Source organism: Phalacrocorax carbo, chromosome 2, assembly GCF_963921805.1.
Source record: "Phalacrocorax carbo chromosome 2, bPhaCar2.1, whole genome shotgun sequence".
Lineage (NCBI taxonomy): Eukaryota > Metazoa > Chordata > Aves > Suliformes > Phalacrocoracidae > Phalacrocorax > Phalacrocorax carbo.
The window spans coordinates 23,914,372-23,929,565 of NC_087514.1; the positions used below are offsets into that span (position 1 = coordinate 23,914,372).

General features: G+C 44.4%; 1 protein-coding gene and 1 long non-coding RNA gene across 3 annotated transcripts in view; one reads left to right on the forward strand and one right to left on the reverse strand.

Annotated features, from left to right (window-relative positions):
- ANKRD46 (ankyrin repeat domain 46) overlaps window positions 1–15,194 on the forward strand; it is an 87,188-nt gene that overhangs the window by 68,840 nt on the left and 3,154 nt on the right. The window lies entirely within an intron of this gene.
- Window positions 4,937–12,264, reverse strand: LOC135312289 (uncharacterized). Its single transcript, XR_010371854.1, has 3 exons — window positions 12,167–12,264; window positions 10,431–10,461; window positions 4,937–5,575 (listed from the first exon to the last, which is right to left on the reverse strand). It is a non-coding gene; the product is annotated as an uncharacterized LOC135312289 (long non-coding RNA).

Below are 15,194 nucleotides of genomic sequence, written 5' to 3' on the forward strand. Positions count from 1 at the left end.
ATCAAAGTGCCTGCAGTGGTGACTAATGCCTCCCTTGAACAAAAAGACTGGTTTCATGTGATCTGCTGTACTTAGCAAACCTGCCTTTCTTCATACTCACCAGTGTAAATAAAGACTAATTTAACTGAAATCAGTAGTTATAGTGACAAACTGGGGTGTAGTAGGATCTGATTCAACCCCACAGGGGTGAATATATGGTTGTTGACAAGTATGCATGTCACAGGCCAATGCCTCAGCTTACAAAAAGACTGGGAAAACTTTGAAATTGTGTATTGCATCTGTACTGGCTGAAGTCTCCCCTTTGAAATACTGCTTCTCATCCTGAACTGAAAGGGAAAGGAAGAGAAGAATTCCCCTGTTTTCTTTATTCTGCTATTAGTTAGCATTTCTCTACATGTTAATAGCACTCAAAGTGCCCACCCTTTCCTCAGGACCAGCTATGAAGGAGTGAGTGATCAAGGAATGACTTTTCAGTGGAGGAAACTGATGGACCAATGAATCAAGGCAACAGCTCCTTCCAAAAGGTGGGGGGAAGACAGGGAGGGAATGGCTGAGAGGAGGCAATCTCTCACATGCCACAGGCTTCTGAGAGTCTCTGCGAGTCTCTTTTTTTCATTCAACCTTATTTCACAGCTGCATTCAGTTGCTCCAGCCTTCACACAGACTTCCATGACACAGTTGTCAATCACTGTTACAAATGGTCTGGCTCTCAGTCTGCAGTTGTCTGCTGTCACACAGATCTTATATTAATCCTGGCTGCCTGGAATATACGGCTCAGAGTCCCATCTTAAGCACCTTACCTTAAGTCTGAAATGAAACACAGGGGTTTTTTTCCCTATTTCTGATACAATCTACTTGAAACACACGTACTCAGCTCAGGAAATTTCTACCACTTCATATTCCTTGATGAAGACACTTCTAAAAAAAAGCACGTGTTTGTGTTGTAGTGTTTGCTAGAGGCACACTGGTAAATGGGTACTCTGTGTCCTTTCGGTTGGCATTAAGATTGCAATGAATCATTGATAAAGCTAATAATGTACTCAGTTTAATCTAATATTACAGCACAGTAGCTGCACCCAGTGCTTACAGCACAGGAATATACAAAGGTAATTAATTTTACACTACTGAAGCTAACTGCAGTTGAACCTCTCCAGGTTATGAAAGTTTGCCAAAGCAAGTGGTGAAAATGATCACCGCAGACTACACAGTGGCTGTTTTAAACATCTGGGCCAGACTCAGTTGCGCTTTAGTAAAAGAGGATATAATATACATCTGATGTATCCCAAGCAGCCCATAAAAGAGCTATCAACACCTACATATGAAACTGAGTTACCTGGGAGAGCATTTCAGGCAGGTGTTGTTGTTTCCCAAGCCTTTCATGGACCATGCTGGATGTTTACTTTATGAGCAGACTCACTTTATTTGCAAAGTAAGGATATACAATATTGGCCAAGAGTAATCATAGCCCTGAAGCCAGCCCCATTGTTGGTATGTACCATAACGGCTCTTTGATGGAGTCACACAGTGATGTGCCAGCTGAAGCTCTGATCCACTCACTCCCTGAAAAGGCAAACTAAGGACTGTCTATTAAATTAACATTTTTTACTTAAATCAGAATGTTATACTAGAGCTTACTATACATTTAAGTAGTATCCATAGACAGACAGCCCTCATCAGGTATCATATTTTACCAAAGTAGAAAAATTTAGTTGAACTCATTCCTTTGACAGCAGAAGCCAGAACCAAGTTTAGCCCAAACTTATGGCTGGTCTGTGGATCATCACAGCCTAAGACATTCACAAAGGAATTTACTGCTATCTCAGTAGCAGTGATACTGCATTTTCTGCCTCTTCAGAAACTGTAGTATTAACTACAACATGAGAAGTTGGGTAGGATAGGAAAGGAGAGGACAGGACAGGGATGCATGACTGGTGTGAGCTTGTGAGGCTGTCAAGCCCAGTCTCCCACCATATATAATTCTTTTCATAAATGTTTCCAGCTTGGAGACTAGCATCATGTTAACCATCTGCCAGGCTCGCTCTCAGGGGTGACCAAGGAAACATCAGCTCAACCCCACAGTCAGACTACCCAAATGCCCAGCATGTCACATCTCCAAAGGAAAATCAAACAGATGGACTTAACCAAACAGGAATTTATCAGGCGGGGCAGCTGAAGAGCAGAAAAAGCTCCCCAAAGAGAAGCAGTCATCTCACAGCCCCACATGAATAAGGGATTGTCTCTTGGTGGAGGCCTGCTAGGCCAGATGGCCACAATCCCCCACTGCATTGGGTGGGCTGAGCAGAGATGTCATCTCCTCAGCCCCCTGCAAACTGCTCTGCTTTTATTGCAGCCATTCTGCTATGACTCAGCAGTGTACAGGGAGAGCAGCAAGTCCCCTATCTGGGACAAAGGCTTGCTAAATAGTCTCCCACTTTCTCTCCTCACCTATCATTTCTTTACCTCAAGATAAGAAGCTACAACAGCAGGTAGTGTTACTACTCACCCTACCCACACAGGGTTGTTTTGTCCTGTGCTATCACAACAAAAGGATGTATTTCACATTAGGTAATTGCATGGCTACTCTTCTTCCTCAGGCTACCAGGACTAGGCCAGGACAGACATGGTGGGACAGAACTGGGCATCAGGTCCTAGCAAAGTCAACAGCCCCCAAGAACATCTACCAGGCTCCTGTGTCATGTTTAGTAGCAACGCTAAGGAAGCAGGAGAGCTCAGTGGAAAAAGTAGTCAAAAGACAGATATAAAACGTTAACACAGATGGAACAACACCAGGAAACAAGAGTACTGTAGCCAACTACAATAACTGAACATTGAAAAATTTATATTAATCTAGGAGACAGCCTGTCAGCGCTGAACAACAGGGCTTCAGCACAGTCCCCCCTGGTTTTGCCACCTCTTAGTTAGAGCTTTCAAGCTAATCTACTTTGCTGTATTTATTTTACAAACCTTGTCCAGCCGGGCCATGGATGAGTTTTACAGAGGAAGTTCACTGTGCTGATCAACAACAGGGTGAGTTTTGCCAAAAACACAACTCTGCTGGCAGTATGTTGAGTTTTATAGTGATAGTCGCTTTGGACTGTTATTCTGAGCGTTCTGCTGGGAAGCCTTTATCACCAGCACCACGTGTTTAAACAGAGAAGATACTTACAACCACTCAACGAGGCTTTTTAACTGGGGAAGTTTCTAGAGAGTCTCTAAAGTTGTCATAGATTTCTATCAGCTACTTTCCTCTCTCTTTAAGAGATCTATAATGATAACAACAATAATAATAGATCATAAACAATTATGAAAGGTCCTAGCCAATTCATTTCTATCCAGAAAGATAAGACCTGCTTTGACTATTGTCCCTGCTCACAGTTCCCTTCGTCAGTTGAAGTCTCTTCTGTTCCTGTGCTCATTTTCTTGCCATTTGGCATGGCTTTCTTCAGCTTCTTTTTAGCTTTGTTTAGAGGAGATTAAAAGAAAAAAAAAAGACTAACGAATAGAAAAGACCCAATTGCTTGAGATGATTATTCTTCTTGGTGAGAATGCCTGCCTCTTCAGAGAGGCCAATTAACATTTTCATCATCTCTCCGGACCTAATCTAAATATGAATAAAATATCAAACCCTTCCTAAAATTGTTCTTTGTTCTTCTTACTGCACTGAAATTAACTTTTTGACATGATGCCAGGCAGAACTTCAATGCAAAATGCACGATTCCTCCCCCTCCACATCTGCATATCAAAATGCCGCTCCATGTGTCACTGGGCACTGCTACTGTAAGAATGGACACAGTCTTCCCAAAAAAATCCCAACAGTCATGTGTAAAAGTGAAGAACTGTCCCCACAGTTTGGGGGTTTTTAGGTCTCTGGATTATGACACATCATTTATGAACATACAACAGACTTTTTTTGATCTAACCACACCTTTTTATTGGCTTAAAGAAAGGAACTTTGTACACTAAGCACTGAACATCTCATAGAAAGATGAAGAGAATCTTGTACATGGGAACATTTGCAAGGTTCTTGCTCATTTCTGGCTAATTATGGTCATTTCCACATGTAATTACACAAATTGCTCTTGCAATCAATGTAATTGTGCTAAGTTGTTTAAAAATCAGTCTCATTAGATTTTGCCTGGTAGAATGTACTGGTTTTCAAAACCTAAATTTTGATCTTATGTTATCTGCCAACAGGCCTTTAAAAGTAAATAGATTTTCTTTCGTCTTCCTCCTCCTTTTTTTGTGTGCTGGTGTGAGTTCTTTTACATTCATTACAGCTTAACTGTAGTCAGAAAATGGTCTATAACCTCCTGTAAAAAGCTATTATGTGTGTCTGCAAGTTATTGTATGGCTCTCTTTCATTTTCAAAACTGTAAGATCTCCAGTCTTTATGGTTGTGGAATTAAAAGAATATTTCAAAATGTGAATATTGAATGTTTAGGTAATTTTACCCCAAATCTGTGGTGGACTGAAATAACGAACAGTCACACAATAAGCAGAGCTGTTCACCGGCTCCTGCTACAACCACACCACCACGTTTTGAAGGAAGAGAACAATATGCCAGAAGCGTGCTCCCTCCCAGCAGTTTTGATTACGTTCTTCCTAGGATACAATATGCTGCCTCTCCCTGTCTGACCCCAGCATCTCTGCCTGGCCATCCACCTTGCTGCTTTCATTTCTGTTCCAAAAAGTTCCCTGTCTCTACGAAGTCATTTACAAGGAGAAACTAAAACTGCAGTAGGGTGCCCTACATGTCCGTGACTGTGGCTAGCGCTGTTTCATAGGACCCACTCACTCTGTTAGCAAGCATTTGGGCTGGCATCATAAGCATCTGCTGCTCAGAGCTAGCGAGATGTGTGGCTTGTGCTCTGGGGAGAGAATGGTGCCAGGGTGAGAGAGAAGAGAGGTGCTGTGGAGCCCCCAGAGATGAGGCTGAGGCTGGCCACAGCTGTCCTCCCACGGCGCATCAGAAAGACATTGCCCCTTCAGTGGTACACTGGCACCCTCCAGGGTGGGAGAGCCAACTCTGTATCAGCTCAGCAGCCCTGGGTTACACCAGGAGGTGGTAATTGTTGAAAGGGTAGCAGTAAGTGCCATGCTGAGTGTGAACATCCGCTGATATGTCTCCACAGTCTTCTGTCTGAAGGCTACTTTTTTGCATCATGTTTTCTTTTGGAATAAAAGCTATTTGCTCATCAGTAGTAGGTACTTGAGACTCTCACCTATTTTATTTTAGCTAAAAAAAATCTTGTAGCCCTAAGGACATGCAAGGACATGCTAGGGTCAGGATTTGTTCTAGAGAGGAAGGCACGAAACAGGAGAGTAAGATACAGAGAGAATTTAATTAACTAGGACCTTGAATTTGGTGTGGGGCACTGACTGAGGAGTGTGAAAGGGGCTGCAGTGTCAAAGGGGCTCTTCGTGGCTTCAGTACTTGGAGGTGAGTAGGGTGTCAGGAGGCTGAGCCCCAGGCAGACCCCGGTGGGCTGCATGCATAGCCAGGCTGAGCCCCTTGACTCTCCAGCCCACAGTGCAGTCCACGTGTGTGAGGGCAGGATTTGACCCACATCTTCTCCTGAAAAAAGAAAAGCAAGTGACAAGCCTAAGCACAGCTACAACTGATTTTTCTCCCATCTGAAGATCTGTCAGTTTCCATGCCTCCCTTTGACTGTAAAGGAGGTTATGTCAGAGTCATCTGTAACGGCTGCATTGTAAAATACCTCAGTCATGTGGTTTCAAGCAACCCAGACAAAAAACCCAGTTCTTTAAAGGTACATGTATTCCTGTGACATTTCCATAGAATTGCAATTTTCAAGGGAGCCAAACACTCATTACTACACAGGCTGTTCTTTAGAGCCCAAACCTGACCTTTAGACAGAGAAAATTCCCATTTGGCTAGGCTTATTCATACAGCTTACAGTTTTGTTTGAATTCTGCATCGACCGAGAAAATTTTAAACCAGACTGGAGAAGTAATTAGATTAAGAGTAGGACTATTAAAAAGTCCAGCATTGGCAGCGAAACGGCCCTGCCTCAGGAGCTAAGGATCTTATCCTACATGTAGTTTCCAGGGATCTAGATTTAGAGGAAAAGTGCTTTATAACTGCATTGCAACTGTAGGGAGGAAGATGAGGGTAAAGAAGGGCCCTGAAGAGGTTAATCGAACTAGGATTTAAAAGGCCGCTCAGATGTACAACATTTCACATGGTAGATCACAGGTCAACAAAGAGACTGTCTTACAAATTCTGTCTCCCCTGCTTTCAGGGTTGTGGAGATCATCTTTTCTCCAGCACACATTCACATAATACCCTTGGGGCAGCTGTATTCATTATTTCTGTGGAATACCATTTTGCCCCTGCTTTTATTAGAAGTTAGCAGCTGGAAAAGATGAGGAGCCAGCAACGCGTGATCAGAGGAGCCTGTGGGGACCACCAGGCAGCTCTCCATAGACCGCAGTTGGAAATATCTAGACAGATTGGAAAGAATTGATCTCACTCTTGCTCTGTGCACTGACACTGAGACACTACCTTTAGTTGTGCCAAGAAGGATATTTAGTAGAGTATTATATGGGTTAAATTATATTTTTTCTGAGTTTTTCTATTAATAATCTAAAGGAAGGCACAAACAACAGACAAATGAAAGCTCACAGCATGCAGTACTTCCAAAGCTGTACTGAAGTCTTGGCCTTTTGGATGGATAAGATGTCAGTAAGCATGATTATTCATTAAAAAAAAAAAAACAAACAAACAAAAAAAAACAACCAAAAACCAAACAAAGCAGAAGGGACAGGAAAATCTCATTAAATTGGAAGGGACATAAGAGTTGGGGAAGTGACCACACTGCAGAGAAGTGGGGGTGCATGGCAGGGCTGTGCTCTGGCAAACTCTGGCCAAGCCAGTTGGAATAGCTCCCCATATTTCCGAAAGGAAAGTAAATGCCATCAACACTCTCCTCCAAGCCTATCTGTGCATGTGAAAGAAGGGAATGAAGAGTCTTCTTTCTGTACAGCTATTTTCAAACTGTCTTTCATTTTCATGGCTCTAGAGACTGGCACTAGGATTATACATATATCAAATTATCAGTTTTATTTATGTATCAAAGAATTGCCCATTGATACATTCTAATATGAAGAGATTCTTGGGCAATAGGGATAAAGGAACTTTGAAATGGAGAATGACCAGAAGGTGCATCTAGGTGCTTTTCTTTAGCTACAGCAGCACTAGTCAGTTTGGATGCCCCAAGATTTGCCTAACTCCTGTTAAAACATTACATATGGTTTTCTTGTTGCCCTGCTATTTATGCATTCCATGCATAGATTATTGTGAATATTTCTTTGACAGTTGGTATAGAAGTACCTTATATTCTACTAGTGTCCATTTCAGTTTGAGAAAATGTAATATCTAGATATTATGGATTATTCTTCTTGCAATTAAACTAGCTCAACAAGTTTAATTGCTGAACTTGTTTAAGCTCAACTCTATTTGTGGCTTAGAACTTCTCTGTTTTCTCCAAAACAGGGCATAGTTTAGTGAAGTTCCACTTGCCATTAATTTCCCCTTTTCTGTAGATAACCATCTATTTTCTCTCAGCATTTTGCTTAAATTGATTTCTCAACTGACTGCAGCGTTTTGTCATCTTCTTCAGAATTCTGCAATACTACCAAGAGGGCCAGAACTGACAGCCTCATTGCCCTCGTTATGTATGCCTGCCTACGTGTAAAACAGAACACTAGATCTTGCAACAAAAATATATATTCAAATTACAGGTTTACTGGGATCATGTCTTCATACTGTGCTAAAATAACCTCCTGCAGTCTATATTCAGTGTTTCTATTTATGCATCCTTTATTTTTCTTAGCAATAAGACAAAAAGAAAGCAGGCCATCATGGGCATAGCGTTATGAGGATGTTAACACTCTCCTCTCTGGGCTCTTCTTAACCTATCGGTCCTGAGGATGATTCCTGGCTTTAGCAATAAGGTTATAACTATTCTTTTCTGGCTTCTGTACAGGGAACATGGGCCTGGACTCAGAAATGCAATGAGGCTCAAGAGCAGATGCTCCAGAGTAGTGTTCTGTCTCCTGTTTTTATAGCATACACTCCCTCAAATCCTCAGCTATAACCAAAGGGAATCATGGAAAACCTCTTACTGTTGGTTTATTTGCTGCTGAACAGTCATAACGCTCTGAGGCTGGCTTTGAGCCCCTTAACCACTACAGAGGCAGAGACAATGCACACGAGCTATTGGGTCTGGGTTCCCGTGCCAGCTGCATCCCACACATGCCAGCCCCTTCCCTCTCTCCAAACAGGATATACAAATGGTCTTTTGGGGACCCCTACCTTCCTTGGTAAGCTTTATAGCTCAGCTTTCCTCCTTCAGGAAAAAGGGACTCTGAAAAGGGTATGGTGCGAAGACCTTTGATCCTGTACTTTCTCCCTCTACTCATTCTAACCCTCCATTAGTCCTGACATGCTTTCATCCCACATGGGGCACTCTAATTGTCTTTATTGGCTGTAGAGTCCCTTACACATCTCTGCTACTGCACAAGCACTACATCAAGGTGTCATGTGCAATAAAGAGGAATAAAAACTACCAACTGCCTAGCTCACATCTTTGCACACCAAAAAAATCCTTGCAAAAGCCCTGAATGCTTCCCTCAAGTTGCCTGCTGTGATCTGGCTGACAGACCCCTCCAGCTGTGGTAAAATTGGTTTAAGAGTCTTATTTGCAAATTAAACTATGTAAGCTATCATCACTGACTAATTATAGCACTTTGCTTTTAACTATGAGTGTTTATTATACCAAATAATTCTGCAAGAATCACTATCTAGGTTTTTAGTAATGCTGTGGAGGAAGGAAGAAACGAACATTTGATATCTTTTCTGATTTTTGACTAATCTGAGGGCAGAATTCATCTTACCTAACCTTAACTGTTCAAATTCATGTAAGCACGAATCTAAGATCGTAATCTGTGCTTTCTCTACACAGAAAGTAGAAAGACTGACAGCCAGAAAGTGATTCATACCACTTCTTCATAGACAACTAGTTGTCATGAGGCTACAGTATGTCATGGGAAAATGGCATTCCTTGGATATATGATAAAATGTTTACATTAACCTACAACTTCAGTGTCAGAATATAAACTGTTTAAGCATCTCTAGTCTTCAGAACAGTATGGTACATCCTTCATAGTCTAATTGTAGGTGCCTGGGCTCCAAGTATTTTGACTCACCATGGTAAGTAAGAAAAAATACTTAAAAAATCAGTCTTCATGCATTCCTGTTATCAGATGATAGGAAACCCAGTTTGTGATTGGGAGATTTTTTTCATTTTTACCAACAAAACCAAAATAAGCAAGCGTCCCTCCATCCTGTGACACATTAAACTCACTTTTGGGGTGGGGAGGTGTTTCACTGGTGCAAATTGCAACCTAGTAAAACGCTAATGGCAACACCAGATCCTAACTTCTAGCAGCACACAAAAAGAAATTGCAAACTGGAAAGCAATCACATCAGGGCAATGGAAAGTTGCAAGTAATTAAAAGAGTCAGTCCCAATAAATGTAAAATCTTGCAAAAAGGAAAAACAAAAAATACAGAAAGCAAGTAGGAGATGGCAAAGAATCCAAAGCATTCATAAAAATAAGTTTATTGTCATTTTTGTCTTCCTTTTAGGCAATGGTGATGATTTTTTCATGTAACCAAGCAATACAGTTGTCACGAGGCAGGTGGGAATCAAAAGCAGGAGTGTGTCATGAGATCTCGACTGTCAAGCTGTAATTCAGCACTATGAAAAGGATTTAAATTGATGGCATTGGAGTATCTGTCATTATGACTAAGGTAATTACTCCATTGAGCCCTGTCTCTAGCAATAGGCAGTATCAGAGGCTTCAGAGGAACAGCTCTACTATGAAGACTGAATGCACGTGTGGAGGTGCAAATTATTCCCTGGTCGGTGGTTAGTGGATTGCATCATTTGCTTATAGTCTTCTTCAGCTCTGTAGTTACGTGAATTTCTTATTGATCATAAACTCATCCAGCCTTTTTTAAACGTCAGCTAAGAATCTGCGTGTAATAATGAATTCCAGTTACCAGTACCATCAGATCCTATATTGCAAGGCCCAGATCTGACAGCTAAATAGATGGTGAACTGGGGTGACTTGAAGCTTAAAACACGCAATCTTGGCATTGCAGAAAGACCTCCACATGAGCAGAGATGTGTGTTGCTACTTACTGTTCCAGGGAATAATTTTATACCAAATCTCATAATCTTTGCTTTGTTTGAACTCAGCACTCCTGTTGTGGGTTGACCCCAGCTGGACACCAGGTGCCCACCAAAGCTGTCTATCCCTCCCCCTTCTCAGCTGGGCAGGAGAGAGAAAATACAATGAAAGGCTCATGAGTCGAGATGAGGACAGGGAGAGATCACTTACCCATTAACCTCACGGGCAAAACAGGCTCAACCTAGGGAAAATTAATTTCATTTATTACTAATTAAATCAGAGCAGGGTAATGAGAAATATAAAACCCAAATCTTAAAACACCTTCCTCCCCACTCCTCCCTTCTTTCTGGGCTCAACTTCACTCAAAATTTTCTCCACCTTCTCCCCCTGAGCAGCACAGGGGGACAAAGAATGGGGGTGGCAGTCAGTTTATCATGCATTGTCTCTGCCACTCCTTCCTCCTCGGGGTGAGGACTCCTCACACTCTTCCCCTGCTCCAGCATGGAGTTCCTCCCACAGGAGACAGTCCTCCACAAACTTCTCCAACGTGGGTCCTTCCCACAGGCTGCAGTTCTTCACAAACTGCTCCAGCATGTGACCCCGTGGGGGGACAAAAGTCCTGCCAGAAAACCTGCTCCAGCCTGTGCTCCTTTCTCCAGGGGGTCACAGGTCCTTCCAGGAGCCTGCTCCAGTGTGGGCTTCCCACGGGGTCACAGCCTCCTTCGGGAATCCACCTGCTTGGGCATGGGGTTCTCCATGGGCTGCAGGTGGATATCTGCTTCACTGTCAACCTCCATGGGCTGCAGGGGGACAACCTGCCTCACCATGGTCTTCACCACAGGCTGCACAGAACTCTGGCATCTGGAGCACCTCTTCCCCCTCCTTCTTTGCTGACCTTGGTGTCTGCAGGGTTGTTCCTCTCACATAGTCTCACTCCTCTGTTCTGACTGATGCTGGTGTTGTGCACTTTTCTTTCCCCTCCCTTCTTAAATCTGTTATCCCAGAGGCGCTGCCACCATTGCTGATGGGCTTGGCCTTGGCCAGTGGTGGGTCCATCTTGAAGCCAGCTGGCATTGGCTTGATCGGACATGGGAGAATCTTCTAGCCACCCCTGTAGCTCCCCCACAACCAAAACCTTACCACACACACCCAAAACGTCTCCCTGCTCAAGTGCAGGACAAAACAGTCAAGCAGAAATGGCAAGACTAGGATCCCAAGATCTCAACCCACTCAGTTCATATCAGCATTAATGTTGTAACAACACAGAACATTTCGCAGCCTGGAAGGCTGGTGAGCTGTTGTTCTTCACTGTGCTCTGTGCTCTGTGGTTGTGCAGCTGGCTGAACCAAAGTAGAGCTGCATTATAGATAAACCCCACAACAACATCAGAGAGCCTGCTTGCTGAGCAGTATGGCTGCCCTTTTGTTGCTTCAAATAGAAACCTTGACTATCTCGGTGGTTAAACTTTATCGAAACTTGAAACAAACAAAAAAATTGAACAAGTTTCAGTGTCAAGTGTCAGTTCTAACCCTTTAGGGATAAATGTGGTGCAGAAACACCTTCCAGAAAGCGACAAGTAGCACTGCAGTCTCCAGAGAGGAGTCACTTCTGCAGGTCTTGTGGTAGACTGCATCTGCAGTGAGTATAGGATTAGGAATGGTATCTGAAGGAGAAAATGATCCCCCAAAAGGCAGGTGAAATCCTAACCCTTCCTTCTAATCATCCAGACTTTGTGACTCATTGCTCCTGGGTGAGAGGAAATCTGTCCATGTATCCTGGCCAGAATTGAGTGTAGGGGGTGGAGGAAGGGCAGAGTGAGTGAAGTCTTAGGTGTCATGTGTTTAGCTGATCTAGTGCAAAAATAGAAAGGAATCAAGGGGAAAGAAACCCTGTGAAGACAAACCAAGAAAAAAAAAAAAAGGAAACAACACCAACACACACAGTACCTTCTGCAGAACTTGAGGCACACATAGTCCTCAGGAGAGCCAAATCCACTGATTCCTGCCTCGATTACTTTGGGACAGTAGGCAAATTCTAGCATGAAAGAAAGAGGCTAGCTCAAGACACCTCGTTCTAGAAATTAGCAACTGTGGCCTGAAACATACATTAAATATATTTTAAATCAATTCAGTTTTCTCTTTGAGAAGGACAGGCAAAGTCAGCACACCACCCAGGAGTCACATCACCCCATTTGTAGTATGGCAGAGGTGAAGCTGGATGGAGAACCAGTTCCTGGGGACCTTGTTGTACAGCAGGGTGGAGAAAACACATCACAGCATTTTCCTCACTTTGCCATCAATGCAAGTGCACATAAAGTCCCCTGTGTACAAACTGCATAATACGTTTCCTAGTCCTATGGTTTTGAGCATGATAAAGGATAAGAGTCTGCAAGCTGTGGTTCAGAGGATTATCCCCTAGCTGATCCAGAAGGTTGTTAGCATGGAAGCTGTTATGGGTAAACACCTACTGCCCATTCCTAACAATGCATAGCTGATCCTCTCCCAGATACCATGGTCTGTAGCACATCTGAGAGATTCCCAGGAATGTTCTGCCAACTCTGTAATTAAATGACTAATGGATAACAAAAAATCCTAGACCTTCCCAATGAACCTGGTGGGATTCACTTCTTGCCTTTCATGGGTCTAGAACCCATGTATTCTTTCACTGAGTAAAGGTGGCTGGTTCATCCCTGGGCAGACAAGAAACTGAGCTGCCAAAGGCTTCAAGAATGCAGAGAGGAGATAGAAAGTTGAAAAAGCATGCCAAATTCCAAATCAAATATTAACAGGTTGAAAAAAACTATTTTAAATGCCCCTTACCCACAAAGTAAGTTGGTTTTAAGCAAAGTAAAAGAAGAAAGGACTCCCACAATGCTCCTGTGGCCTTCTCACCCCTCACAAGTGTATAGCCTGACTGCAATGGACCTAGAAGGAAGCAGCCTGTGGGATGTGCTCCCTTCCTCTCTCCAGGTGTGGAGCTTGCAGGGGCTGCCCTTGAAGTCTCAGCCCAAACACTGCATGGATCATCTCCAGTTCAGCTTCTTCCTTGCACATGTAGGAGAAAAGATTCCCAGCAGGGCTGGATCTGCAGCTGATGGGAATACTGCTGGAGATAGCTCTGTTGCCACTCCTTTGCTTTGACTTCGTTCAGGTCCCCACTGGAGCATGTCTCCTGAATGTATTGGTACACTCAGGGTCAGCACTGCAACCTTGTGTATGCATACAGGGGTTTGCCTGCATTCATACAGGGGGCATTACTCGGAGCACTTCTCCAAAGCTAACCGCTCAGGTATCTGGTGGAGGTGTCAGGAACTGGGGCTCAGCCCCAGACAATGCACATTTCTGTGAGCACCAGCTTAGACTGCAGGATGAAGAAGCTTAGTAGACAGAAGCTCATCTCTGTCAAAGGTTTGGGGCATTACATCAATGGTCTTCACTGATATTTCTCCTTCTCTGTAGCCTGGTCTGAGTGGTGACTAGACTGAAAACCTTTGGTTGCTTCAGATACTTCCCTTGCATGTGGAAGGGACATTTGAGATCAGCAGTTGTCTTCCAGTCATGTTGCATCATGGCCAAACTAGCACATCCTGCTATGCTGCCTACCTTGCATCAAAACTATTTAGAGCTCTCTGTCAAAGATTTAACTATATACTATTCCTGGGTAATCTCATGGCACAGCAGTCACTGCCCTCTCTCTACGCAATGACAGCCCCAAAAGGGGCTTGAAGTCTTGGGAATTGCTGGAGAGATTATTGGAGTTGGATGCTTCTGACCATGGGAAATTGCTGTTCCTAACGTGAGTCTGGAGTCAGATTCATGCAAGGAAGCAAGCGGTTCCCACCTCACTCCAGAGGCAGTCTGGGAGGCCTGCTCCTGGCTAGCCTGAGGAAGGAGAGACAACAGAGGAGACTTCTGGGCAAGAGGTAAAGGCCTCAACTGTTCCTTCATGAGGATCACGCTGAGAGTAATCACAGTAAACAGGAAACTTGCCAGAGATGTTGGCAGGAAGGCAGGCATGGTCACAAGCACAGTCCTCGTGGTGAAACTGCCACCTTGGTGGTGGCCTCAGCCCATGGGGAGAGCTGTTTTACATGGCAGGCAGAATTCACTTGCTGGTGGTAGGAAGGAGTGGGCTGCCTCAGAGTGCCCTGCTTGTGTCCCCCACCCTTGGACAGCAGCTGGGGCTCCAAGATGTTTTATTGCAAGCAGGAATTGACAGACAACCTCGTAGAGCTGTGTTTGCATCTCCCCACATGGAGCAAGCAACTCTCCCCCATGAATGGCCTATCTGCCCTGTTACCAGGAAAGATGACGCAGTGCTGGAAAGCTCTCCCTGTACAGAGGTCCTGTGCCCTACTGCTGCTTGCCTATTTGGCTCTCACAGCCTTAGCCATTGTATCAGAAACCATGTACCCTCTAAGCAGGGGCTAAAGGCAGCTGCTCCTCACTGACCCCCACCCCTGTCTTTTTCCACCACCAACGTGACTGCACACACAAGTGTGCCCACAGAGCTCTGCTTGTGTGAGGTCCTTTTGCAGTCAGTGGTGGTCAAAGCCATATGGAGTCTCTCCATAAGGATGTGTTGGGGCCCTGAGGGCACCCGCAGCCCTGACTGTGCCCAGGGTTCTCATGTCCTGCCCTGCCATGGGCCACACTAAGCCAGGGCCACTTGTGGGATCACATTCTGGCCTGGCCTCAGCCTGTCCCCAGGGAGGTGCCCAATGCCCAGGGCTGGGGCTGCCCCGGTGTCCTCCAGCTGCCTGACTTAGGGCTGGGGTGGTGGGACAGGCACTGGCTTCCAGGCCCTGCCCTGCCGCCATGGGGAGCTGCTGGCCTGTGCTGCTCCCTGACAAGATGGTTTTGTAGCCACGGGGGAGTCAGAGGTTGTACGCTACAGGTCCAGCCAAGGACACCTCTCTCACTGCCTTTATTCAACATGTGCTCATGCTGGACATGCAATGCCTCGATTGACTGC